Here is a 25,526-nt window from a genome sequence, read left to right as displayed (position 1 = left end):
AGTTGTTGCTGATCAGGGAACACAAATGATATTTGTCTCTTTGGGACTGGCTTAATTCACTCAGCATGATGTTTTCCAGATTGCTCCATCTTGTTGCAAATGACTGGGCTTTGTTGTTTCTTACTGCTGTATAGTATTCTGTGGAGTATATGTCCCATAATTTCTTTATCCAGTCTACTGTTAATGGACATTTGGGTTGGTTCCAGGTCTTAGCTACTGTGAATTGAGCTGCAATAAACATTAAGGTGCAGATGGCTTTTTTATTAGCCAAATTAATTTCCTTTGGGTAAATTCCAAGGAGTGGGATGGCTGGGTTGTATGGTAGGGTTATGTTCAGGTTTCTGAGGAATCTCCAGACTGACTTCCATAAAGGCTTAACCAGTTTGCATTCCCACCAACAGTGGGTTAGTCTCCCTTTTTCCCCACATTCTCTCCAGCATCTGTTGTTGGTAGATTTCTGAATGTGAGCCATTCTCACTGGGGTGAGATGGAACCTCATTGTGGTTTTGATTTGCATTTCTCTGATTGCCAGTGATCTTGAACATTTTTTCATGTGTCTGTTGGCCATTTGGATTTCCTCTTTTGAAAAATGTCTCTTGAGGTCCTTGGCCCATCTCTTAAGTGGGTGGTTTGTTATGTTGTTGTGGATTTTCTTGATTTCTTTGTAGATTCTGGTTATCAACCCTTTATCTGTAGTATAGTTTGCAAATATTTTTTTCTACTCTGTTGGTTGCCTTTTCACTTTCCTGACTGTTTCTTTCGAAGTACAGAAACTTCTCAATTTGATGCAATCCCAAATGGTAATTTTGGCTTTGACTGCCTGTGCTCCTGGGGTCTTTTCCAAGAAGTCTTTGCCTGTACCTATATCTTGCAGGGTTTCTCCAATGCTCTCTAATAATTTGATGGTTTCGGGTCATAGATTTAAGTCTTTAATCCATGTGGAGTGAATTTTTGTGTAAGGTGAAAGGTAGGGGTCTGGCTTCAAGCTTCTGCACGTGGAAATCCAATTTTCCCAGCACCGTTTATTGAATAGACTGTCCTTACTCCAGGGATTAGTTTTGGATCTTTGATCAAATATAAGTTGGCTGTAGATATTGGATTGATTTCTGGTGTTTCTATTCTGTTCCATTGGTCTATCCATCTGTTTCTGTACCAGTACCATGCTGTTTTGATAACTACTGCCCTGTAGTATATCCTGAAATCTGGTATTGTGATGCCTCCGGCTTTGTTTTTGTTGTACAAGATTGCTTTGGCTATTCGAGGTCTTCTGTGTCTCCAAATGAATTTCAGCATCATTTTTTCCAGATCTGAGAAGAAGGTCTTTGGTATCTTGATTGGTATTGCATTGAATGTATAAATTGCTTTTGGGAGAATAGACATTTTGATGATATTGATTCTTCCAATCCATGAGCATGGAATATTCCTCCATTTTTTGGTATCCTCTTCTATTTCTTTCTTAAGGTTTTGCAATTTTCATCGTAGACATCTTTGACATCCTTGGTTAAGTTTATTCCAAGGTATTTGATTGTTTTTGTAGCTATTGTGAATGGGATTGATCTTAGAAGTTCTTCCTCATCTGTGGCATTGCCTGTGTATACAAAGGCTGTTGATTTTTGTGCATTGATTTTATATCCTGCTACTTTGTCAAACTCTTCGATGAGTTCCAGTAGTCTCTTAGTAGAGTTCTTTGGGCGCCCTAAATAAAGAATCATATCATCTGCCAAGAGGGATACTTTGAGTTCTTCCTTCCCGATTTGTATCCCTTTAATTTCTTTTTCTTGCCTAATAGCTCTGGCTAAAACTTCCAGAACTATATTGAATAGCAGTGGTGAGATTGGTCATCCCTGTCTGGTACCAGATCTCAGTGGAAATGCTTCCAACTTTTCCCCATTCAATAGGATGTTGGCCGTGGGTTTTTCATATATTGCTTTGATTGTATTGAGGAATGTTCCCTCCATACACAGTTTGCTTAGAGTTTTCATCATGAAAGGGTGTTGTATTTTATCAAATGCTTTCTCTGCGTCTATTGAGAGAATCATATGGTTTTTCTTCTGCAGTTTGTTAATGTAGTGTATTACGTTGATTGTTTTGCAAATGTTGAACCATCCCTGCATACCAGGGATAAATCCCACTTGGTCTGGGTGGATGATCTTTCTGATGTGTTGTTGCATTCTATTGGCCAGAATTTTATTGAGTATTTTTGCATCTATGTTCATCAGGGATATTGGTCTGTAATTCTCTTTCAATGTTGCATCTTTTTCTGGCTTAGGAATTAAGGTGATGGTGGCTTCATAGAAAGAATTTGGGAGGATTCCCTCATTTTTGATTTTTTTGAATAGTTTGAGAAGAATTGGAGTTAGTTCTTCTTCTAAATGTCTGGTAGAACTCAGCAGTGAATCCATCTGGCCCTGGGCTTTTCTTTGTTGGGAGGACCTTTATTACTGTTTCAATTTCTGTGTCAGTTATGGGTCTGTTTAGGTTTTCTATGTCTTCCTGGCTCAATTTAGGTAGGTTGCATGTGTCCAGGAATCTGTCCATTTCTGATAGATTTCCCTGTTTGCTGGCATGCAAGTCCTTGTAGTAATTTCGGAAGATTCTTTTTATTTCTCTGGTGTTTGTTGTTACGCTTCCCTTTTCATCTCTGGTCCTATTGATTTGTGTCTTTTCTCTTCTTTTTTTAGTTAGTTGGGCTAATGCGGTGTCCATTTTGTTTATTGTTTCAAAAAGCCAGCTCCTAATTTGGCTGATTTTTTGTAATGTTTTTTTTTTATTCAATCCTGTTGATTTCTTCTTTGATTTTAATTATTTCTCTTCTCCTACTGGGTTTGGCTTTGGTTTGCTGCAGATTTTCTAGATCCTTGAGATGACTTGGAAGCTCATCTATTTGGTGCCTTTCCAATTTCTTGATGTAGGCACCTAGTGATATAAACTTTGCTCTTAACACTGCTTTTGTTGTATCCCAGAGGTTTTGGTATGTTCTGCTTTTATCCTCATTTACTTCCAGAAAATTTTTGATTTCTCTTTTAATTTCTTCTATGACCCATTGTTCATTCAGGAGCATTTTGTTCAGTCTCCATGTGTTTGCACGTGCTCTAGGGATTCCTGAGTTGCTACTTTCCAATTTAATTCCTTTGTGGTCTGAGAAGCTGCATGGTATGATTCTAATTCTCTTGAATTTGCTGAGACTTGCATTATGGCCTAGTATGTAGTCAATCCTAGAGAAGGTTCCATGTACTGCTGAGAAGAATGTAAGTCCTTAGATCTAGGGTGAAATGTTCTGTAGATATCTGTTAGATCCATTTGGGCTATAGTGTCATTTAAATTTACCGTCTCCTTGTTGATCTTCTGTCCTGATGATCTGTCTATCTCTGAGAGTGGAGTATTGAAGTCCCCCAGTACTATTGTATTGGGGTCTAAGTCTCCCTTTAAGTCCCTTAACAAGTCTTTTAAATAAGCTGGTGCCCTGTAATTAGGTGCATATACATTGATAATCATTATATCTTCCTGTTGAATGGATCCCTTAATCATTAAATAGTGCCCCTCTTTGTCTCTCCTAACAGTTTCTTTTGTCCGATATTAAGATGGCTATGCCTGCTCTCTTTTTCATTTCTAATGGCATGGTATATCTTTTTCAAGCCTTTCACTTTCAGTCTGTATGCATCATTGTTGGAAAGATGAGTTTCTTGTAAGCAGCAAAAAGATGGTTTTTGTTCCTTAACCCAATCAGCCAATCGGTGTCTTTTCACTGGACAATTCAAGCCATTAACATTCAATGTGACTATTGAGAAGCAGTAACTTTGCCCTCTCATTTGCAAAAGATATTTTCTAATATCTGGTTTGAGATTCCTGTGATCTTTTGCTGTGAGGTTTCCTTCCTTTACCTTCTTTCATATTGGTGACTGTGTTTTTGTGTTTCTGTATGTAAGACATCTTTAAGCATCTTTTGCAGGGCAGGATGAGTGGCAACAAATTCTTTCAGTTTCTGTTTGCTGTGAAAGGTCTTTATTTCACCTTCATTCACAAATGAGAGCTTTGCAGGATATAATATTCTGGGCTGGCAGTTTTTCTCTCTTAGTACCTGGGCTATATCTTGCCATTCTCTCCTAGCTTGTAGGGTTTCTGAAGAGAAGTCAGCTGTGAGTCTAATTGGAGATCCTCTGAGAGTAATCTGGCGTTTCTCTCTTGCACATTTTAGGATTTTTCTTTATGTTTCACTGTGGTGAGTTTGATTACGATGTGTTGTGGTGTGGATCTCTTTTGGTCATGTTTATTAGGGGTTCTATGAGCATCCTGTACTAGGATGTCTCTGTCCTTCTCCAAACCTGGGAAATTTTCTGCTAGTATCTCACTAAAAAGGCCTTCTAATCCTTTCTCCCTCTCCATGCCTTCAGGAACTCCCAGAACCCGAATGTTGTTTTTTTTTAATAGTATCCTGTAGATTCCTGACAGTATTTTTTAGATTTCTGATTTCTTCTTCTTTTCTTTGGTTTGCCTGTTTCCTTTCCTGTTCTTCGTCTTCTAATTCTGCTATTCTCTCTTCTGCTTCACCCATTCTGTTTTTAAGGCTCTCTAATGTGTTTGCCATTTGATCTATTGAGTTCTTCATTTCATTATGGTTTCTTGTCACTATCACAGTTTCATGTTCTACTAGTTGTTTCATTTCATTTTGATTTCTCCTGAATATTTCATCTTCACGAGAGAGATTTTCTATCTTGCCCATTAAGGATTTCTGTAATTCAAGTATTTGTTTTTGAGAACTTCTTAATGTTCTTATCAGTTTTTGAGATCCGCTTCTTGCATTTTCTCTATCTCTTCATCTTGATAATCTTGGATTGGGGTGTCTTGTTCCTTTGCGGGCATCATAGTGTCTTCCTTGCTCTTGTTACCTTGGCTTCTACGTTTGTTGTTTGGCATGTTGGAGATAATTTTTGGTTTTTGTTTTTGTTTTTGTTTTTGTTTTTGTTTTTTTTGCTGTGGTGATTTTTTCTCGTTATACTATGCCTCTACGTGGGCAGTCTGCTTTGATGGATCCTTAGAGACTGTGATGGGTGTGGCCAGAGAGCTCTGCTTGATTCTTCAGGTTTAAAGCTGTGCAAAAAGTGACTCACCTTGCTCCTTGCTAGATCTCCCTCTCTCTCTCTCTCTTTTTTTTTTTTTTTGACTCAGTGGGGAAGTAATTCCGAATGGCTGAGTGGAATTGAGGGTAGTTGAAATCTGGCCTCTGTGAGTATTCATTTGATCTACCCCTGGGACCACACAAAGAGTTTATGCAGCCCTCAATGTATTCTCAAGTTTCACCTTCCCCAAAGTTACTGAGTTTGTGTATTCATTGCCGCTTTACATATGTAAAATGGTGCCTGCTCTTTGTTTTGCTCAAGTGGAGGGAGGGGCCTCTGCCTTTCCCCACTAATGTCTTGCTTTTCTGAGGCTTTTGTCTTACCTCCCATTCATTCCCATGCTGGGGAGATTCTGCAGCTCGGCTCCAGTGGTTGGGTTTCCACGTGGTGGTCTCCTTGTAAGTCCTCTGTGTCACATCCACTAGATCCGGAAGCGTTTCCGCTGCAGTTTTTTTCCTGAATCTTTTCCTGAGTGTACAGCAATTCCACTTCTACGAAACTTTATTTTCCGGACTATCGGTGCACATCCTCACTATCCGCCATCTTGGCTCCACCCTCTGTATCCCATATATCTTGATATGATGTTTTCTGCTCATTTTTTCCAGAATTTTTTTTTTTTATTTCCCATTGATTTTTTGTATTACCCACTGTTCATTCAGGAACATGTTGTTCAGTATGACCCACTGTTCATTCAGGAACATGTTGTTCAGTCTCCATGTGTTTGCATATGTTGTAGAGATTCTTGAGTTGTTAATTTGCAGCTTCAATCCATTGTGGTCAGAGAAGATGCATGGTATAATTTGAAATTTTTTTAAATTGCTGAGACTTGCTTCATGGCCTAGCATATGGTCAATGCTAGAGAATGCCCCATGCACTGATGAGAAGAATGTGTGTTCTGCTACAGAAGGATGAAAAGTTCTGTAGACATCTGTTATGTCTATTTGGTCCACAGTGTTGATTAGCTCAGTTATTTCTTGATTTTGTCTAGTTGATCTGCCCATTGATTAAAATGGGGTGTTGATGTCTCTCATTACTATTGTATTGGAGTCTGTGCTTCACTTTTGATCAATTAATATTTGTTTTAAATTGCCAGGTGTGATGTAATTGGGTTCATACATTTAATATAGTGACATCTTCCTGTTGAATTGTTCTGTTAATCATTACATAATGCCCTTCTTTGTCTCTTTTAACAATTTTTATGTTAAAGTCTATTTTGTCTGATATTAGGATGGCTTGACCCGCTCTTTTTTGTTTTCTATTAGCATGGAATAACTTTTCAGTCTCTGTGTGTATATTATTGGTGAGGTGTGTTCATTGTAAGCAGAAAATAGAAAGCTCTTGCTTTTTAATCAATTCAGCCAGTCTGTATCTTTTAACTGGGGAATTGAAGACATTTACATTAAAGGTTGCTATTGACATGTAACAACTTGGCCCTGCAATTTTTCCATAAATATTACTATTGTTTATTTTGGATTTCTATTGCACTTTTTAAAGATTTATTTGAAAAGCACAGTTACTGAGAGGCAGAGGCAGAGAGAGAGAGGTCTTCCATCCACTGACTCCTCAGATGGCCACAATTGTGGCTGCACCAATCTGAAGCCAGGAGCCAGGAGCTTTTAGCAGCTCTCCATACAGTTGCAGAGGCCAAAGGACTTGGGCCATCTTCTGCTTTCCAAGGCCATAGCAGAGAGATGAATAGGAAGTGGATTATCCAAGATTTGTACTGGTACCCATATAGGATCAGTGCTGGTCCCTCTATTGTTCTTTTACTGGGAGATTTTCTGCCTACACATTCTTTCATAACAGTGACTATCTCCATGATTCTGTGTGTAGACATCCTTAAGCATCTTTTGTAAAGCTGGACAAGTGGTAATAAATTCTTTCAATTTCTATTTGTTATGGAAGTGTTTATTTCACCTTCATTCATAAATGAGAGCTTTGCAGGGCATGGTATTCTGGGTTGACAGTTGCTTTTTCTCTTAAGACTTGGACTATGTCACTCCATTCTCTTCTGTTCTGTAGCATTTATGATGAGAAGTCAGATGTGAGTCTGATTGGAGATCCTCTAAAAGTAATCTGGTATTTTTCTTGTGCACATTTTAGAGTCTTTTCTTTATGTTTTACAGTGGAAATTTGACTACAATATGTCATGGTGAAAAGATCTTTTCTGGTCATGTCTATTAGAATAACTATGTGCTTTTTGTACTGGATGTTTTTTTCTTTTTCCAAATTGGAGTTTTATGTAATTATTTCACTATATAGGCCTTCTAATCCATTCTCTGTTTCCACACCTTCAGGAACTCATAAGACCCATATGTTGGGTTGTTTTATAGTTTCCAAAAGTATCCAATACTTTTTTTAAGATTTTAAATTTCTTCTCCTTTTTTTAGATCTGACTGAAAAATTTCCAAATGTTTGTCTTCTAGCTCAGATATTCTTTCTTCTGTCTCACAAAGTCCGTTGTTTTGGCTTTCCACTGAATTTTTATTTGATCTATTGAATTCCTCATTTTTAATATTTCATTTTGATTTCTCTTTAAAATCTTAATGTCATGGGAAAATCTTCATTCTTGTGTGGATCTTTTTGATATTTAAATTCTTTATTTCATCAAAAATTTCCTTTCCATACAAGAATGGCAATGTCATGTCAGTGCATATTCTATGGAAAATTCATACCTTGAGTAACTAGCCTAGGAATCAGAGACAGAGCACTGAAAAGCTAGTGTGCCAGGTCAGAGACAGGATGCTGCGAATGCAAAGAGTATACAGAGAGAAAATGCAGCTGTTAGAAAAGGAGTCCACAGTCAAGAGAATTAGACAGCAGCAGTGCGCTGCACTGACATTCAAGAAGAACAGAAAATGGGCAAGTCCCAGAGGATGCCCTTCCTACAGAGAACTTTCAGTAGACCACAACACAAAGAGTTCTCCCAACTGTATCCCCAACTGTCTAATTCATATGAACCTGTGCCTTCTCTTTTAAGCCCAGAACACTGTAACACTATAAGGCAATTTCAGACTGACATGTAAATAGGACAGCCATATGCAGCTATTTCATTCTGCTTCCTGTGTCATAGCCTAAGCTAACAACTTGGGTTAGGCAAAAACAACTATGGTTTTAGGCATCATTAGTAAAAAGCTGAACAAATCTAAAATGTGTTCCCATTTTCTTAAGAAATACACTCTACAAAAGGTAGCTGTCAGGATGACTCAGTTTTGGCTGAAGGCAAAATCATTTTTATGTAAATATGCTGAATAAACACACAAACAAATATCCCTAACAAACTACTGTCAGACCAACTTGAATGTTTTCATAACCAGCTCCTGAATGAAGTTCTGATAATCACAGGATACAAATAACCACTACAATTGGATCATGCCTGGTTACTATCAGGTCTGTTTCTGAAGCTTCTATATAGCTGGATTTGGCTACTTTACATTAATTTATACAATAAATAACTTTTATAAGAAAATAATAGGTCTAGTATGATGAAATCAAAATAAAAATGACTGAGAAGTACACAGGAAATGTCATATATTTTAAAGTTACATATGATATAACCTTATAGCATAAGAACTCACCTACCATGGTCTAAACCTCAAATCATTAATGCACGACTTAATTGTCTGCAAGACTAACAAGTCACTTGTTAATCACATCAAGGCCTTACATGGGAGAAATACTCAGAATGTATGGCATAGCCATTATTTCCTTGGAGAATTAAATATTTTTTATCAAGTGTACATGGAATGTTGTCTGGAAATGACTTAAGTCATAATTTTTTAGAAGAAAAGTATTCAATATTTGAAAGGATTAAATAATATAAAGTATATCACCTGGTGATTACAAGTGAAACTAGAGACAAATAACAGAACAAACCTTGGAATATCTGTAAATATGTAGGAAGCAAATTAAAATCTTCATTTAAAAATATTTTATTCTTTTCTGAGCTACAAACCACAGTTTCTGGAAAAGAAATTATGCAAGGATTTTAAGATATAATGCTATTATAATTACCTTCTGACATCTTTTGTTATAGAAAATAAAGTTATAACAAAGTACATATATAAGTAGAGAACCATTTTCTTTTTTTTTCTTTTTTTTTTTTTGACAGGCAGAGTTAGTCAGTGAGAGAGAGAGATGGAGAAAAAGGTCTTCATTTTCTGTTGGTTCACCCTCAAAAGGCTGCTGTGGCTAGCACACAGCACTGATCCAAAGAAAGGAGCCAGGTGCTTCTCCTGGTCTCCCATGCGGGTGCAGGGCCCAAGCACCTGGGTCATCCTCCACTGCCTTCCTGGGCCACAGCAGAGAGCTGGACTGGAAGAGGAGCAACTGGGACAGAATCCGGCACCCCAACCTGGACTGGAAACTGGTGTGCTGGCACCGCAGGTGGAGGATTAGCCTATTGAGCCATGGCACCAGCCTGAGAACCATTTTCTTGCAATACAGCAGATATATAGAAAGATGCTCAATATCACTAACATACCAGGTAAATGCAAATCAAATATGCAATAATATTTCACCTTCTTTTACAATGTCTTTTGTCAAAAGGATAGGAGATGACAAGTCTAGTCAGGGATGTGGATAAACAGGAACCCATCTATACAATTGGTGGAAATGTACATGGGTACAGCCAGTATGAAAACAATATGAAAGTTCCTCAAAAAGTGAAAATAGAATAACCATAGGACTCATCAATTACTCTTCTGGGTGTATATGCAAAGAAATCAGTCAGTCATCACCTGGTAGAGATATCTGTGCTCCCATGTTTATTACAGCATTTTTACAGTAACCAAGAAATGAAAACAAACTAAGTAACCTTTGATGGATGAATAAATATTATAAATAAAGAAATGGAGAATCAAATATTATATAATGGAATGCTATTGAGAGAAAATTATTTAGCCTTTACAAAAGGAAATTTAGCCATTTGCTACAGCACAGATGAATCTGGAATATAAACCAGATATAGAAAAAATATTTAAATTGCTTCATGGTCTCGATTATATGTAGAATCTTTAGGATCCAAATGCTGTACATAGAAACATTGCATAACATTGGTTACTGGGGTAGGATGGAATGATGTAGGTCAAAGGGTAGAAATTGTTTTTAATCATTATTGATTTGAAAGGCAGTGACAGAAAATTCTCCTTTCTTTTAGTTTATTATCCAAATTCCCAAAATACCCAGGGCTAGGCAAAGTCAAAACAGGAGCCAGGGACTCAATCCAGATTTCCCCTGTGGGTGACAGACCTACAACTTCAACCATCACCTGCTGCCTTCAAACATGTATTAGCATGACTCCAGAATTTAGTGCAGAGCCAGGGCTCAAACCCAGACCCTCCAATTAGGGCTGTGACATCTCATGTGGCATTTTACCTGCTCCACCAAATGCCTGGTCTGGGTATAAAGTTTGAATTCTGTAAGGTTAATCAGTTTAGAAAGCTGGTGAACAGCATGAGAACTCTAGAAAATTATATTATATTGTATTATATTATATTATATTATATTATATTATATTATATTATATTATATTATATTCTCCTAGAAATAAATTCTCAGTGTTCTTACCATATATTTTAATAATTTAATGTGAAATAAACATTGATATCTTATTTTGTCAACATACCACAAAACATGAATTGCAGTGGTATAAATCCATTTTACTCTGAAATATAATTTGCTTAACTTTAAGGAAGATACATATACATGAGAACCTACATGCACATATATGCACGCTATTCTAAGTATCTTGAAAAAGTCATTAATAGAAATTATTTAAAAATACTACTAAGCTTTTTAGAAAATCATACAGTTTTACATTAAATATTTATGTTCATTGTGTTATCAAGACTTAAAAATATGTCAAAGTGTACCTCTCTAGTAAATACTAGCATGTTATTTATTATTGGTGATGATATAGAATGAAAATAGATAATTCAGTGTTCCAAAGTGGATATAGAAGGATTACATGACTGAGGAATGCATTATAGCTTTTATGCTTTTAACAGTTTTCTGATTTTCATGAGAAACATGTGTGTTTTTAATTGTAATTTTAATTTTCAGTTTTTACACATCATATAACATGTCCAAATCTTGAAGATACTATTCAGTGGTAGCTTTAATTAAAACAGAGTTTAGGAAATGAATCAATTTTCATCTATATTATGAGTGCCTTTGCAGGGCCATGGACAAAACACAGTTAAAGGAAGAGGACATTTCCTAAATGGAATTATCTCTACAGGCAAATGTCTTGGGAAAAAAATTGTGAGAAACAGAAAATAGTAATCAGAGAAGGCCTTATAAATGTGCTGACAGTAAAACCCTTCCAACTCTAAGAGGTCTATCATCAATTTATTTGGGTTTCTAAGACCTGGAGTGTTTTTAGTTCTAGTATGATGGAAGCCACACAAGTATCCCTAACTTGATGCAGGCCTATGCAGCAGCTTTGGGCTGCTTTTCTGTTGTATGTACAGATGTGCCTATCTGAGGTTGTGCATATGTGTGTGTGCTCCTATTTTTCTCACATCCCCAAAAAGTTCTTGTTAATTTTATCACCTGCTCTTAGTTGCTCATGAGAAGTAATGTTAACACACCAGCTATTCTGATGACTGGGATCACAGTATGTCAACCCATCACAGAAACCTGTGGTCACCCTTGATGTCATCCAGGACAGGGAAAGGGACAGCAGTAGTCACTAACAAGGTGTTAGTCCTTGTTGTCTATTTATCACAGACAATTATAAGTTCCAGAGTATTCTGCTGTCCAGTCTCCAGTACTACCATTATACAATAGCTCATTTCACATTCAATGGCTAACTCAAAGAATGTTGAGAGTATAGCAAATGAAATAAGGGCTCAGAATATTCTAGGTGGCTGATGCCATGGCTCAATAGGTTAATCCTCTGCCTGTTTTGCTGGCATTCCATATGGGTACCAGTTCTAGTCCCAGCTGCTCCTCTTTCAATCCAGTTCTCTTCTGTGGCCTGGGAAAGCAGTAGAAGATGGCCCAGGTGCTTGGGCCCCTGCACCCACATGGGAGAACAGGAAGAAACACCTGGTTCTTGGTTTTGGATCAGTGCAGCTCCAGCTGTTGCAGCTGTATGGAGAGTGAACCAATGGAAGGAAAACCTTTCTCTGTCTCTCCCTGTCACTGTCTGTAACTCTACCTCTCAAATAAATTATTAAAATCTTTAAAAAAAATCTTAAAAAAGAATATTCTATATAAAATTCCCACTGAAATATATTAAAAGTCAAATATTCATTTTTTAAGCATATATATTTTTCTGAAAGGTAGAGAGACAGATTTTCCATCTAGTTTATTTCCCAAATGCTCCCAACATCTGAGACTGAACCAGGCTGAACCTAGTATCCAGAAACTCTATCTGAGTCTTCAATGAGGGTGGCTAGGGGCCAAGTACTTGGGCCATAATTTGCTGCCTTCCTGAGGATACATGGGGAGGGGGGCAAGTGCCTGTGGGCCTCTCAGACAAAGGAAGAATTTCTGGCACAATCAGGTTGCAAATGTTGTGCAAGCAGGCTGCAAGCTGGAAAGCTTGTTTTCACCTGATGGCAACTCCCCTATAATAACCTCCTGTTCAGTATGTGTGAGCCTGTACTTCTAACCACAACTTCAATCCTCTACCCAGAGCTAGTACAGGAGGGACCTGAGCCCCTAAAGAGAATCTGGCTGACTTCAGGAGACCCCTACTATCTCCATGGGTGGCCCCAGTTCAATCAACATAGAGTATGTGAAGCCCCTGCCCAATGGGCGTCCCCCTAGATTGACCCAATTAAAATGCAGTAATGCCATAAAAACCCTGGGTGCTTCCTGAAAGCCATTGTCCTGATCTGGCATTCCATCTGGTCTCCTGTTGGACTAGATGCTTTACTGTTGCTTTGCAAACAAAATAAAGCTTTTGCATCTTATTTGCAAATTGTTTCCCAGGTTTTTATCTCTATATTAAGCTGAGGAAAAGCACACATGGAGCTTGCTCAGGTAACCACCCTCCCCTCCAGGACCCATAACACTTCCCAGAAATATTAGCCAAAGTGGATCAGAAGTAAAGCCACTGGGACTTGAACCAATGTTCTGATGTGGGATACTGGCATCACAAGCAGTGACTTAATTCATTATATGATAATGTTGGCCTCTAAGAATATTTAAGTAAACTTGTTAAATAAAATTATTTAAATAAAATCCTAGCAGAATTGAATCTTAGAATATCTGACTTTAATAAATTACAGCATATTTATCATCTACCAATGCATTTTAGAAAATGACATTCAAAACACACAGAGTCATATATTTCCTGATATTTTCTAAAGCATTTATTTTCAGTGCCACCATAAGAAACTATTTACTATAGAGAGAAGAAAAATTCCTGAACCAAAATCCAAAATCTAGAAATCTGTACAACTTTGCCACAATCTGTACAAATTTACACTAGTTCCTAATTTACCCAATAAAACATGACTAACAAAGTTAAGGAAATAGATGGTTATTTGTGGAAAAGACTTTTACATAATTAAGTCCAAGGAGAGTTACAAGCCAGACCTCCACTTTCTAAAATTAAGTTGTTTACTCAGACTTAGAAAACTATGAACTAACAAATATACAGATAGCTGGCTGGTGCATGATATTTTCTCGAGTCTACTTTTTTTTTTTTTTAAAGCCTGCTGCCATGGAAGATTCTGGTCACTTGCTACTTTCAAGGCCAAAAAAAAAGCAGCATACAAGAGCTGACCATTTTCCCAGGTCATGCTTACTATATGTACATTTATAGATATTTAAGTGCTAGATAAAAGTCTTGTCATAAAATTTCCAGTACTACCATTTTAAAGACATTTATCTTTCCTATTGAGCTACCAAAAATTGATGATGATTTTCAAGCATTAATAGTGAAAACTTATCTGCAAGATATACTGCAGAGAAAGATTCATTGAAATACTGATTTTCAAGAAAGGAACTGATATAAAACTTTAGGTATAATGCCTGGGAGAAACTGAAACATAGGACTTCACTCCCTAGGAAATAAAATGATCATTTACTTGGTCTCAAGGGCTACTAAGTCATTGAAAGGGGCTGTACAAACCATGGCTTTTGATACTTAAAAACTATTTTACCATTCTATCTTGCGCAAGATCTTCACAGCTGTGACATGGTTTAAGTTCCATAATGTATCATCAAGAAGAGCTCACCCAAAGCAAAAATCAAATTTGACCATCCAAATTTGTCCATAAGATTTCTTTCCATAACCTATATCTTGGCCTGATAATCATTATATTGTAATTTTTGGAAGGGTTTTGTTCCTACTTAAGAGAATCCTCCTTTGAGCTGCTGTCTACATTTGCACCTTGGTGCTGTTCTGAGTGCTGCCTCCTGCTGGTGGGACATCCTACAGCACTCTGGTGGAGCCATCCTGTCTGACTCTGTGGGACACTTCATAGGGGTCAACCCAGAGTGCAAGTTAGTGTTCAGAGAGAAGCCTGACTAGCTCCTGACTGCTCAGTGCAATCAGAGGGTCCAGTTTCTGGTTGATGTCCACAGGAATATGATGATAACCTGATCCCTTGCACAGCTTCTCTGGGAGCCAGTGGAGTGTGTAATGCTCTGCCCATGTCTCCCGGAGGCTCTGACTGAAGGTCTGCAGCTATCACTTGATCATGAGCCTCTTGGTGTGGCAGAACATGGATATGATGGACTCAGTGGTGGCTATTTTGCATATCATGGGGGTGGCCCAGGTGTAAAAGGGATGCCTGGGGTTGCACCATGGCAGCCAGGACTTGCCTGGGCTCCCTCCCAGGTGAGAGAGCTGAGAGGGAGTGAAGCTCTGATGGCTACTGCCCTCGCCACTTCTTTGGAGTAAAAAAAAAATATTTTCAAGACAAGAGGTGATGGGAGAGAGGAAGAGAAGGGACAAGCAGTGTGGTTACAGTTCTGGGAGCCCCTCAGCCACCTCTGCCTCTAGCTCTTTAACCTTTAAAACCTCAACATAAACAATATGTAAGTATGTTGTGCCCTGAATGACTTCCATCTGCCCAGCTGAATCAGTGAAATATCTCATGGCAGCCAAGTGTTAGTGCTCTCCCAATGCACAGCTGACATTGGAAAACATTCTAACCACACAGGGTACTGTTTCACAGTTTGCATTTGTCAATAAGAGTGACAAAATAAATAAAATATTTGCATTTATTATTAAAGTAGAAATGTGATAACTTTATTACCAGAAATGCTTTTATAAATTATTAATGCAGTATATAAATGTCTGAAATGTAGGTATAGGTCAGAGAAGGATCAACCTCAGTTAGAAAACAAAGAAAATGTTGAAATTACTAGCTTGTACTTTAAAAATAATATTATTTAAATATACATAAATAATGAGTCTTGGAAAAATATGATACAATTATGGGAACACAGTATGTTACTACATCATGACCAGAATCTATTGTTAAGCTGACAGCATACTTTGCAGATGTTTCCTATGCATAGTCAGATATTTTTATGTAACAGGAATTATATTAGAAAAACATTTTTTTGCACAGGCAGAGTGGACAGTGAGAGAGAGAGAGACAGAGAGAAAGGTCTTCCTTTGCCATTGGTTCACCCTCCAATGGCTACTGCAGCCCGAATGCTGCGGCCAGTGCACCACACTGATCCGAAGCCAGGAGCCAGGTGCTTCTCCTGGTCTCCCATGCGGGTGCAGGACCCAAGCACTTGGGCCATCCTCCACTGCCTTTCTGGGCCACAGCAGAGAGCTGGACATGAAGAGGAGTGACCAGGATAGAATTTGGCACCCTGACCAGGACTAGAACTCCAGGGTGCCAGTGCCACAGGCAGAGGATTAGCCTATTGAGCCACGGCACCAACAAACTTTCCTAAATCTTAAATGTAGATCACCATACATCTCAAAACACTGCAAAAATCTAACAGCAGTTGCTGTTAGCCACGGAGTTCATGTATTTGATTACTAAAGACACAATGGCAACTAATTTCAGATATAGGAATTCATATAAATGTTGTTTATTATTCAAGCTTCTGAAATTTTCTGATTTATCATTTAAGAAATACCTCACATAATTTCATGATTAGGTTTCTGTTTCAGGATTTAACCTGCCATATTCCTCCCATTGCCGGTAGCAGAGAGTAGTGTTCTTCACTTAAGTAGCTCCTTGCTATATATTATATATTTAATTCCTAGTTGTGTGGTATCTCTTACAACTTATCAGAGAAAAGCCATGTCCATTTTGGAGATGGAGGGACTTAAATAGAGGCTAAAACTATAAAGTATGGAAACATTTATTCTCTTTGTTTATCCTTATATAATCAATGAAAAATTAATCTTATTGAAAATGCTTTTATATATTACCATTTAAAATGCCCACAGAATGCTGGAAGTTGTAGGCACAATATCGTGGGATATTGCAAAAGTACAGTTCTCATAATTTGGTGGATTCTAAGCTGACTGAATTAAGAAAAGATGTGCTGCTTTACACTAGGAGAAAATAGCAGAAAAAAGTTGAGGGATTGTGTCCCCAGTGGAAGTTGGAGACAAAACTGCAGTGGAAATTCTGCCAATGCAAGAGTGACACTATGTCATAGTGCAGAAGTTACACAATGAGCACAGACACAATATAGGATCCCACAGCCATGAGCAACAGGACATTGCCAGCTTTGGAGAGTGAGGTGAGAGCAGGCTGCATGCAGCAGCTTGTGCCTCTCATGATATTGCCAGAGGGAGAGCCTGGCAGACCACACTGTCTTTGAGTCCATCCTGGGATTCTAATAGGAGCAGGGTACCCTTCTAACATAGTGAAGACAAAGGGCATTTCTTTATCCCTATCCCCCAACAAGGGCACCCGTGGGGGGGAAGGTGCCATTTTGACAACAGAAGTGGATGCAGCAGTACTTGTATGTACCTGTGAGCCCAGGAGGTTACCAGAGGGAAAAATCCATATTCCTCACAGACTTTGATTCTGGCTGGGGGCTGAACACCCACATAGGATTGTGAGATTCCCCTAGTCTCTCAATATAGTACAGGTTCTAATGCTAAAAATGCCAAGGAGGATCACCCACAGGCTCTGGGAACATCTCTACTCTCTCTGTGGATGGGAAATGAAGAATAGGTTTTTTGAAAAAATAAACAAAATTGATACACCATTGGCCCAAATAACCAAAACAAAGAGGGAGAAGAAACAAATCAATGAAATCAGAAATGAAAAAGGAGCTGTAACAACAAACACCATAGAAACAAAAAGAATAATCAGGAATTATTGTGGCAAGTGGTATGCCAGCAAATTGGAAAATCTAGCAGAATTGGATAGATTTCTGTACACATACAATCTACCAAAATTGAGTCATGAGGAAATAGAAAATCTAACAGACTTAACAAATTGACAAATTGACTGAACAAATTGACACTCTTGTTTATGGCATCAGTAATCACTCCAGGCTCTTGTCAATTTCTTAAGTCAACAACAGGAGTCACTCTGCACTTATTCCTCATGTAGGATCTCTGTCCTTAATGTGCTGTACATTGTGGTTTAATGCTAAAACTAGTACTCAAACAGTATTTTTCACTTTGTGTATCTATGTGGGTGCAAACTGTTGAAGTCTTTACTTAATATATGCTAAACTGATCTTCTGTATATAAAGAGAATTGAAAATGAATCTTGATGTGAATGGAAGGGGAGAGGGAGTGGGAAAAGGGAGGGTTGTGGGTGGGAGGGAAGCTATGCCGCAGGGGAAGCCATTGTAATCCTTAAGATGTACTTTGGAAATTTATATTCATTAAATAAAAGTTAAAAAATAGAAAATAGAACAGACTAATAACCCAGATTGAGATTGAGTCCATACTATAGACCCTCACAATAAAGAAATTCCAGGGCCAGTTGGCTTCACTGCTGAATTCTGCTAGACATTTAAAGAACTACTTCCAATTCTTAAGCTATTCAAAACATTCAAAAGGGAGGGAATCCTCCCAAACTCCTTCTATGAAGCCAGAATCACCTTATTTCCTAAACCAGAAAAAGACATAACAGAGAACTACAGACCTATATTCCTGATGAACATAGACACAAAAATCCTCAAAAAATACTAACCAATCAAATCCAATAACATATCAGAAAAATGGACCTGGACCAAGTGGAACTAAAGGCTAACATGCAAGGATGGTTCAACATTCATAAATCAAAAAATGTGATTGATCACATTAACAAACTGAACCAAAAAAAAAAAGATTATCTCAACAGTGGCAGAGAAAGCACTTGATAAAATACAACATCACTTCATGATGAAAACCTTCAACGAATTGTAGATAGAAGGAACATTCCTCAAGACAATTAAGGCAATTTATGACAAACCACAGCCAGCATCCTACTGAATGGGGAAAAGCTGGAAGTATTCCCCCTAAGATACAGAACCAGACAAGGATGCTCACTCTCATGATTGCTATTCAAAATAGTCCTGGAAGTTTTAGCCAATGCCATTAGGAAGAAAAATAAATCAAAGGGATTACAAATTGGAAGGGAGGAAGTCAAATTATCCCTATTTGCAGATCATATGATTCTAAACATAATAGAACCAAAAGACTCCACTAAGAGATTATTGGAACTCATTAAAAAGTTTGGGAAAGTGGCAGTATATACAATTAGCACACAAAAAATCAATAGCTTTTGTATACAAAACAATGCCATGGCTGAGAAAGAAGTCTTAAGATCAGTCCCATTCACAGAGAGAATTCTATGACTGATAATTTTTTTTAAATAATGAAAAAATAGAAGAAGACACAAAAAACTGAAGCATCTTCCATGTTCATGGATTGGAAAAATCAGTATCATCAAAGTGTACATTCTACCAAAAGCAATTTACAGAATCAGTGAGATCCCAATCAAAATAACAAGGACATTCTCATCTGACCTAGAAAAAACAATGTTAAAGTTATATGGAAACACTACAGACCCTGAATAGCCACAGCAATCTTATACATAAAACCAAATCTGGAGACACCATGAAATCAGATTTTGAGACACACTACTGGGAGTTATAATCGAAACAACCTGGTATTGGCAAAAAAAAAAAAATGAGTAGACCAATGAAACCACATAGAAACTCCATATTAATCCATGTATCTACAACCAACATATTTTTCACAAAAGAGCTGAAATCAATCCCTGGATCAAGGACAGTCTCTCCACCCTCATCTTAAACAAAAATCCAGTCAAAATGATTCAAATACCTTAATCTATGACCCAATACCATCAAATTATTCTAGGAAAATTTCAGATAAACTTTGCAAGACTTTAGCATAGGCGAAGACTTTAATTTTTTTAACTTTTATTTAATAAATATAAATTTCCAATGTATAGCTTAAGGATTACAGTGGTTTTTTGCCCTATAACTTCCCTCCCACCTGCAACCCTCCCATCTCCCACTCCCTCTCCCATTCCATTCACATCAAGATTCATTTTCAATTATCTTTATATACAGATCAATTTAGTATATACTAAGTAAAGATTTCAACAGTTTGCAACCACACAGAAACACAAAGTGTAAAGTATTGTTTGAGTACTAGTTATAGCATCAATTCACAGTGTACAACATATTAAGGACAGAGATCCTACATGAGGAGTAGGTGCACAGTGACTCCTGTTGCGGACTTAACAAATTGACATCCTTGTTTATGGTATCAATAATAACCCGAGGCTCTTGTTATGAGTTGCCAAGGCTATGGAAGCCTTTTGACTTTGCCAACTCCAATCATACTTAGACAAGGTCATAGTCAAATAGTGTAAGATCACAGTTTCACAGAAGTATAAACAAGGGCTAAAAACACCAAATCACAAGATGCCCATTTCATTCCCACACATCTTTTGTGCTTTATAATTCTACCATATATCAGAGAAAACATAATATTTGTCTTTGGGATACTGGATGATTTCATTAGCATAATTGTATCCAGCTGAATCCAATTATTTCCAAAACACAGAATTTCATTAATTTTTATGGCTGAATAGTATTCAATCATGTATATACACTAAAAATCTTTTTTGAAGATTTATTTATTTATTTGAAAGTCTGAATTTTATAGGGGAATGGAGAGAGAGAGAGAGAGAGAGAGAGAGAGAGAGAGAGAGAGAGAGAGAGAGAGAGAGAGAGAGATTCTTTCTGCTGGTTCACTCCTCAAATGGCCACAGCAGACATGGCTGGGCCAGACTGGAGCCAGGGGCTTCTTCCAAGTCTCCCACATGGGTGCTGGACCCCAAGAACACAGGACATTTTCCATTATTTTTCCATGTGCATTAACAAGGAGCTGCATCAGAAGTGGAACATCAAGGACTAGAACAGGTGCCAATATGGATACCAGCCCTGCAGATGCAAGTTGAACCTGCTACAGCATAGCTCTAGCCCCAACATTTTCTTCATTGAGTCATCAATTGATGGATATCTGTGTGATTCCATGTGTCAGCTATCTGAGAACTAATCTGCAATGAACATGAGGGTTCTTTCATAGGGTGATTTAATTTCATTTGGGTAAATTCCCAAAGGATGCATGACTGGACCATATGGTAGATCTATTTTCAGATTTCTGAATAATCTCTCTATTATCTTCCATAATGATTATGCTCATTTACATTACCATCAACAGTGTATTAAGGTAGTGTTTTCGATGCATCCTAACCAGCATTTATTATTTTACTGATTTTTGGATGGTTACCATTGTAACTGGGTGAGGAAATACCTAATATGGTTTTTATTTAAATTTCCCTGATGGCTACTATTTCTGAGCATTTTTTCATTTGTTATATTTCATACTTTGAAAAATGCCTGTTCATGTCCTTTACCCATTTCTTAACTGTATTGTTTTGTTGTTGTTGAGATTTTGAGCTCTATATAGATTCTGAATATTAACTGTTTATCAATTTCATAGTTCACAAATATTTCATCTCATTCTGTCAGTTGCTTCTTCACTGTGTTAAGCTTTTATTTTATAGTGCAAAGGCTTCGTAGCTTGATGTAATCCCATTTTTCTACATGGGCTTTGATTGCCTGTGCTTATGGGGTCTTTTCCAAGAGTCCTTTGCATATGTTAATGTTGTGCATAATTTCCACATTATTTTCCTCTAGTAATTTTATGGTATCAGGTCATAGATGTAGATCTTTGATCCACTTTGAATTGACTTTTTGTGTAAGATGTAAGGTAAGTGTATTATACTACTGCATGTGGAGATCCAATTTTTCCAGCACCATTTGTTGAAGAGACTGTCCTTTCTCCAGGGATTGATTTTAGCTCCTTTGTCAAAGTTTGGTGTAAATGCATGGATTAATTTCTAGGGTTTCTATTCTGTTCCATTGGACTGCATGTCAATTTATTTTGTCAACACCGAGCTATTTGATTGTAACTGCCCTGTTTTATGTCTCAAAATCTGGTATTGGGATGCCTCTGGCTTTGTTTTTTTGTTTAAGATTGCATTAGCTGCTCCAGGTGCCTTGTGATTCCATGTGAATTTTAGCATATTTTTTTCCAGATCTGAGAATATTATTGGTATTTTGATTAGGACTGCATTGAAATCTGTAAATTGTTTTGAGTAATATGGACACTTTGAGTATCTTAATTCTTCCAAATCACAAACATAGATGATTTTTAATGTATTATTGTGCCTTCTTCATTTCTTTAATGTTTTGTAATTTTGGCTGTAGAGATCTTTCAAACCTTTGATTAAATTTACTCCAAGGTATTTAAAGTTTTTTAATTATTGAAAGTTGTACTGAAGTTACAAGTTGTTCTTAGCCATGGCATTGTCTAGGTATAAGAAGGCTACTGATTTTTTTGTGTTGTTCTTATAACCTGCAACTTTACCAACTTAACTCTCTTATGAGTTCCAATATTCTTCAGTGAAGTCTTTTGGTTCCTTTATATATAAGATCATGACATCTACAAACAAGGATAATTTGATTTTCTCCTTTACACATCATATATCATTGATTTCTTTCTTCTTTTTGCCTAGTGGCTCTGGTTAAAGATTCAGGACTATATTGAATAGCACTTGTGAAAGTGGGCATCCTTCTCTGGTTCTGTACCCCAGTGGAAATGCTTCTGCCTTTTTCTCATTCAGTACAATGCTGGCTATAGGTTTGTCTATAATTCCTTGATTGTGTTGAGGAATGAATATTCCTCTATATCCAATTTGCTTAAGAATTTTATAATGATGTTATATTTTATCAAATGTTTTCTTTGCATGTATTGAAATAATCATGGGTTTATTCTTCAGCTTAATGTGATGTACTGCATTTATTTATTTGCATATGTTTAAACATTCCTGCATACCAGAGATAAATCCCACTTGGTCCAGGTGAGTGATGATTCTGATGTGTTTTTGGATTTGATTAGCTTACCTTTTATAGAAGATTTTTGTATCTGTGTTTATCAGGAATATTGGCTTATCTTTTTCTTGTTTTTGACTTAAGGTGATGTTGGCTTCATAGTAGAAATTTGGGAGGATTCCTTCCCTTTCAATTGTTGTAGAAGTTTCAGAATTAGAATTAGAATTAGAAGTAGATTTAGAATTAGAATTAGAATTAGATCTCCTTTAAAAGTCTTGTGGAATTCTACAGTGAAGCCATCTGGTCCTGGGCTTTTCTTTGTTGGGAGGCTCTTTATTACTGATTCAGTCTCCATCTTGCTTATTGGCCTGTTTAAGTTTCTGTGTCTTCATAACTCAATTTTGATAGATTTTATGCTTCTAGAAATCTATGCATTTCTTGTAGATTTTTCCAATCTGTTGGCATATAGCTGTTTGCAGTAATTCCTGATGATTCTTTTTATTTCTGTGGTCCCTGTTGTAACATTTGTTTTTTTTTTCTTTTTTTAAAGATTTTTTAATTTACTTGAAAGTAAGAATTACACAGAGAAAGAAGGAGAAGCAGAGATAAAGAGAAGCCTTCCATTGCTGGTTCACTCTCCAGTTGGCTGTAATGGCTGGAGTTTTGTTGATCTGAATCCAGGAGCCAGGAAAGTGTTATGAGTCTCTCATGCAGGTGGAGGGGCCCAAGGACTTGGGCCACCTTCTACTGCTTTCCCAGGACACAGTGAAAATCTGGATCATAAGTGGAGCATCTGGGTCTTAAACCAGTACCCCTATGGGATGCCGGCACTTCAGGCAGTGTCTTTATCTGCTGTGCCACAGACTGGTCCCAACATCACTTTTTTCATCTCTGATTTTGTTAATTTTGGTCTTCTCCCTTGTTTGTTTAGGTAAACCAGAGATGTATCAATTTTATTTATTTTTCAAAACACTATTTCTTCATTTCATCGACTTTTTGCATTATTACATAATGACCAAATTTGTCTCTTTTGAGTTTCTTTATCCTTTTTAAAGATTTATTTATTTATTTGAAAGTCAGAGTTACACCAAGAGAGAAGGAGAGGCAGAGAAAGAGGTCTTCCATCTGCTGGTTCACTCCTGATTGGCAGCAATGGCTGGAGCTGTGCCAATCTGAAACCAGGAGCAAGAACATCTTCTGGGTCTCCCATATGGGTGCAGGAGCTCAAGGACATGGGCCATCTTCTACTACTTTCCCAGGCCATAGCAGAGAGCTGGATCAGAAGTGGAACAGTCAGGACATGAACCAGCACCTTCATGGGATGCTGGCACTGCAGGCAATGGCCTTACCAGCTATGCCACAGCACTGGCCCCAACAGTTTCTGTTTTAAAGTCTATTATCTTTGGCTTAGTGCCCACACAACTGAACACATGCCATGTAGGGCTCCAGAGACTCACTGCTGGCAGACCCTTGGGCTGAGGGCAGACACTCTTCCTCCCTTCCACTTCCAACATGCTGCTAGCTTAGTGTGTGTTTGTGCGGTAACACCATGTCTGCTCCACTGTTAGCCATTGTGCCTTTTTCCCAGAATGGTGCCACTGTGGTAATTTTCCTTCATGGATTGGGAGATACTGGGAATGGATGGGCAGAAGCCTTTGCAGGTGTCACAAGTTCACATACCAAATGTATCAGCTTGCATACAGCTGTTATGCATGTTACATAACATATAAACATGGATATGCCTTCTTGGTTTGATAATATTGGACTTCGATCAGACTCACAGGAGGATAAATCTGGAATTAAACAGGCAGCAGAAAATGTAAAGGCTTTGATAGATCAAGCAGTGACAAGTGGCATCCTCTCTAACAGAATTATTTTGGAAGGATTTTCTCAGGGAACAACTTCATTTTTATATACTGTTGTTACCACATAGCAGAAACTGGAGGGTGTCACTACACTCAGTTGCTGGCTTCCACTTCGGACTTCATTTACAAGGTGTGCTAACAGGGATATTTCTATTCTCCAGTGCCATGGAGATTGCAACCCTTAGGTCCACTAATGTTTTGTTTTCTTACTATGGAAAAACTAAACACATTGCTAAATCTGGCCAGTGTAACCTTTAAGACCTATGAAGGCATGAGGCACAGTTCCTGTCAGCAGGAAATGATGAATGTCAGGCAATTCATTGATAAAATCCTACCTCTAATTGATTTGAGTCATTAAGAAGCCTTGTGTAGAAGTACACCAGTATCATTGTTGTACAGTGTAATGCTTTTCCTGTGCTCAGCCTTGAAAATTCTATTTGCACTGTTAAAATGTTTCACAATTACACACCTATGACAATGACTAAATAATGTCTCCTCATAGGAAATTCATATTTCAGTTTCTACACATGTATTTGTAAAGTATGATCCAAAATATACTTTTATTAATATAGGTGAAGCAGCTAGCTTCTTTTTCTTAACTGGAATTTAGCAAAATAATGTATTTCAGTCAGATTTTTTATTACATTATTTGAAATTTAACCGTATGCTTAAGGAAAATTTATGTAGGTGTGAATGAGCAGTTAAGATATAAGAAATTTTAGCATAGTGTGACTTAGTCTATAAATTTGTTCAAAAGTTGCTTAGTCATCATGCACTCTCTGGTATCTTTATATATGCACTCATGTGTAATGATTGTAATACCTAAAAGGGAGAAGGTATTACATTATTCCTAATAATAGAGATATGCTTTTATGTGTCAGTAAGGAGTAATATTGCTCTCTTGAAGTAATGACCTTTTTATTTTGGGGGCCAGACTTTTCCCTGATGTCAAGAAAATAAACAATATTTTTTCCTAATCATCCTTCATAGCAGACCAAATACTGCTTTCCTGCCATAGAATCTACTGTCAACAATGCTGTAATTTGACATTATGAATCATAGACATATGGTATTGAAAATCTATTTGCACTTTAAGAGAAAATAACCATTACTTAAAGCTTTCTGTATAATATTTCAAATAACCTTACATTAGTCTAAACTTAGACCTGTTAAGTGATTAGATTCTTCAATCCAGGTAATAAGTCATTCTGTGCTTTTATTTTTC

The 25,526-nt window shown here is 37.4% G+C and overlaps 1 pseudogene; it reads left to right on the top strand.

The window, feature by feature from the left end:
- Positions 1 to 24,659, top strand: part of LOC133754180 (acyl-protein thioesterase 1-like) — a 33,880-nt pseudogene extending 9,221 nt beyond the window's left edge.
- Positions 24,660 to 25,526: the final 867 nt, after the last annotated feature.

The sequence above is a fragment of the Lepus europaeus genome, chromosome Y (assembly GCF_033115175.1).
Source record: "Lepus europaeus isolate LE1 chromosome Y, mLepTim1.pri, whole genome shotgun sequence".
NCBI classification, from domain to species: Eukaryota; Metazoa; Chordata; class Mammalia; order Lagomorpha; family Leporidae; genus Lepus; species Lepus europaeus.
Note: the sequence above shows the minus strand (reverse complement) of the source record. Positions and strands in the feature narration are given on the sequence as shown.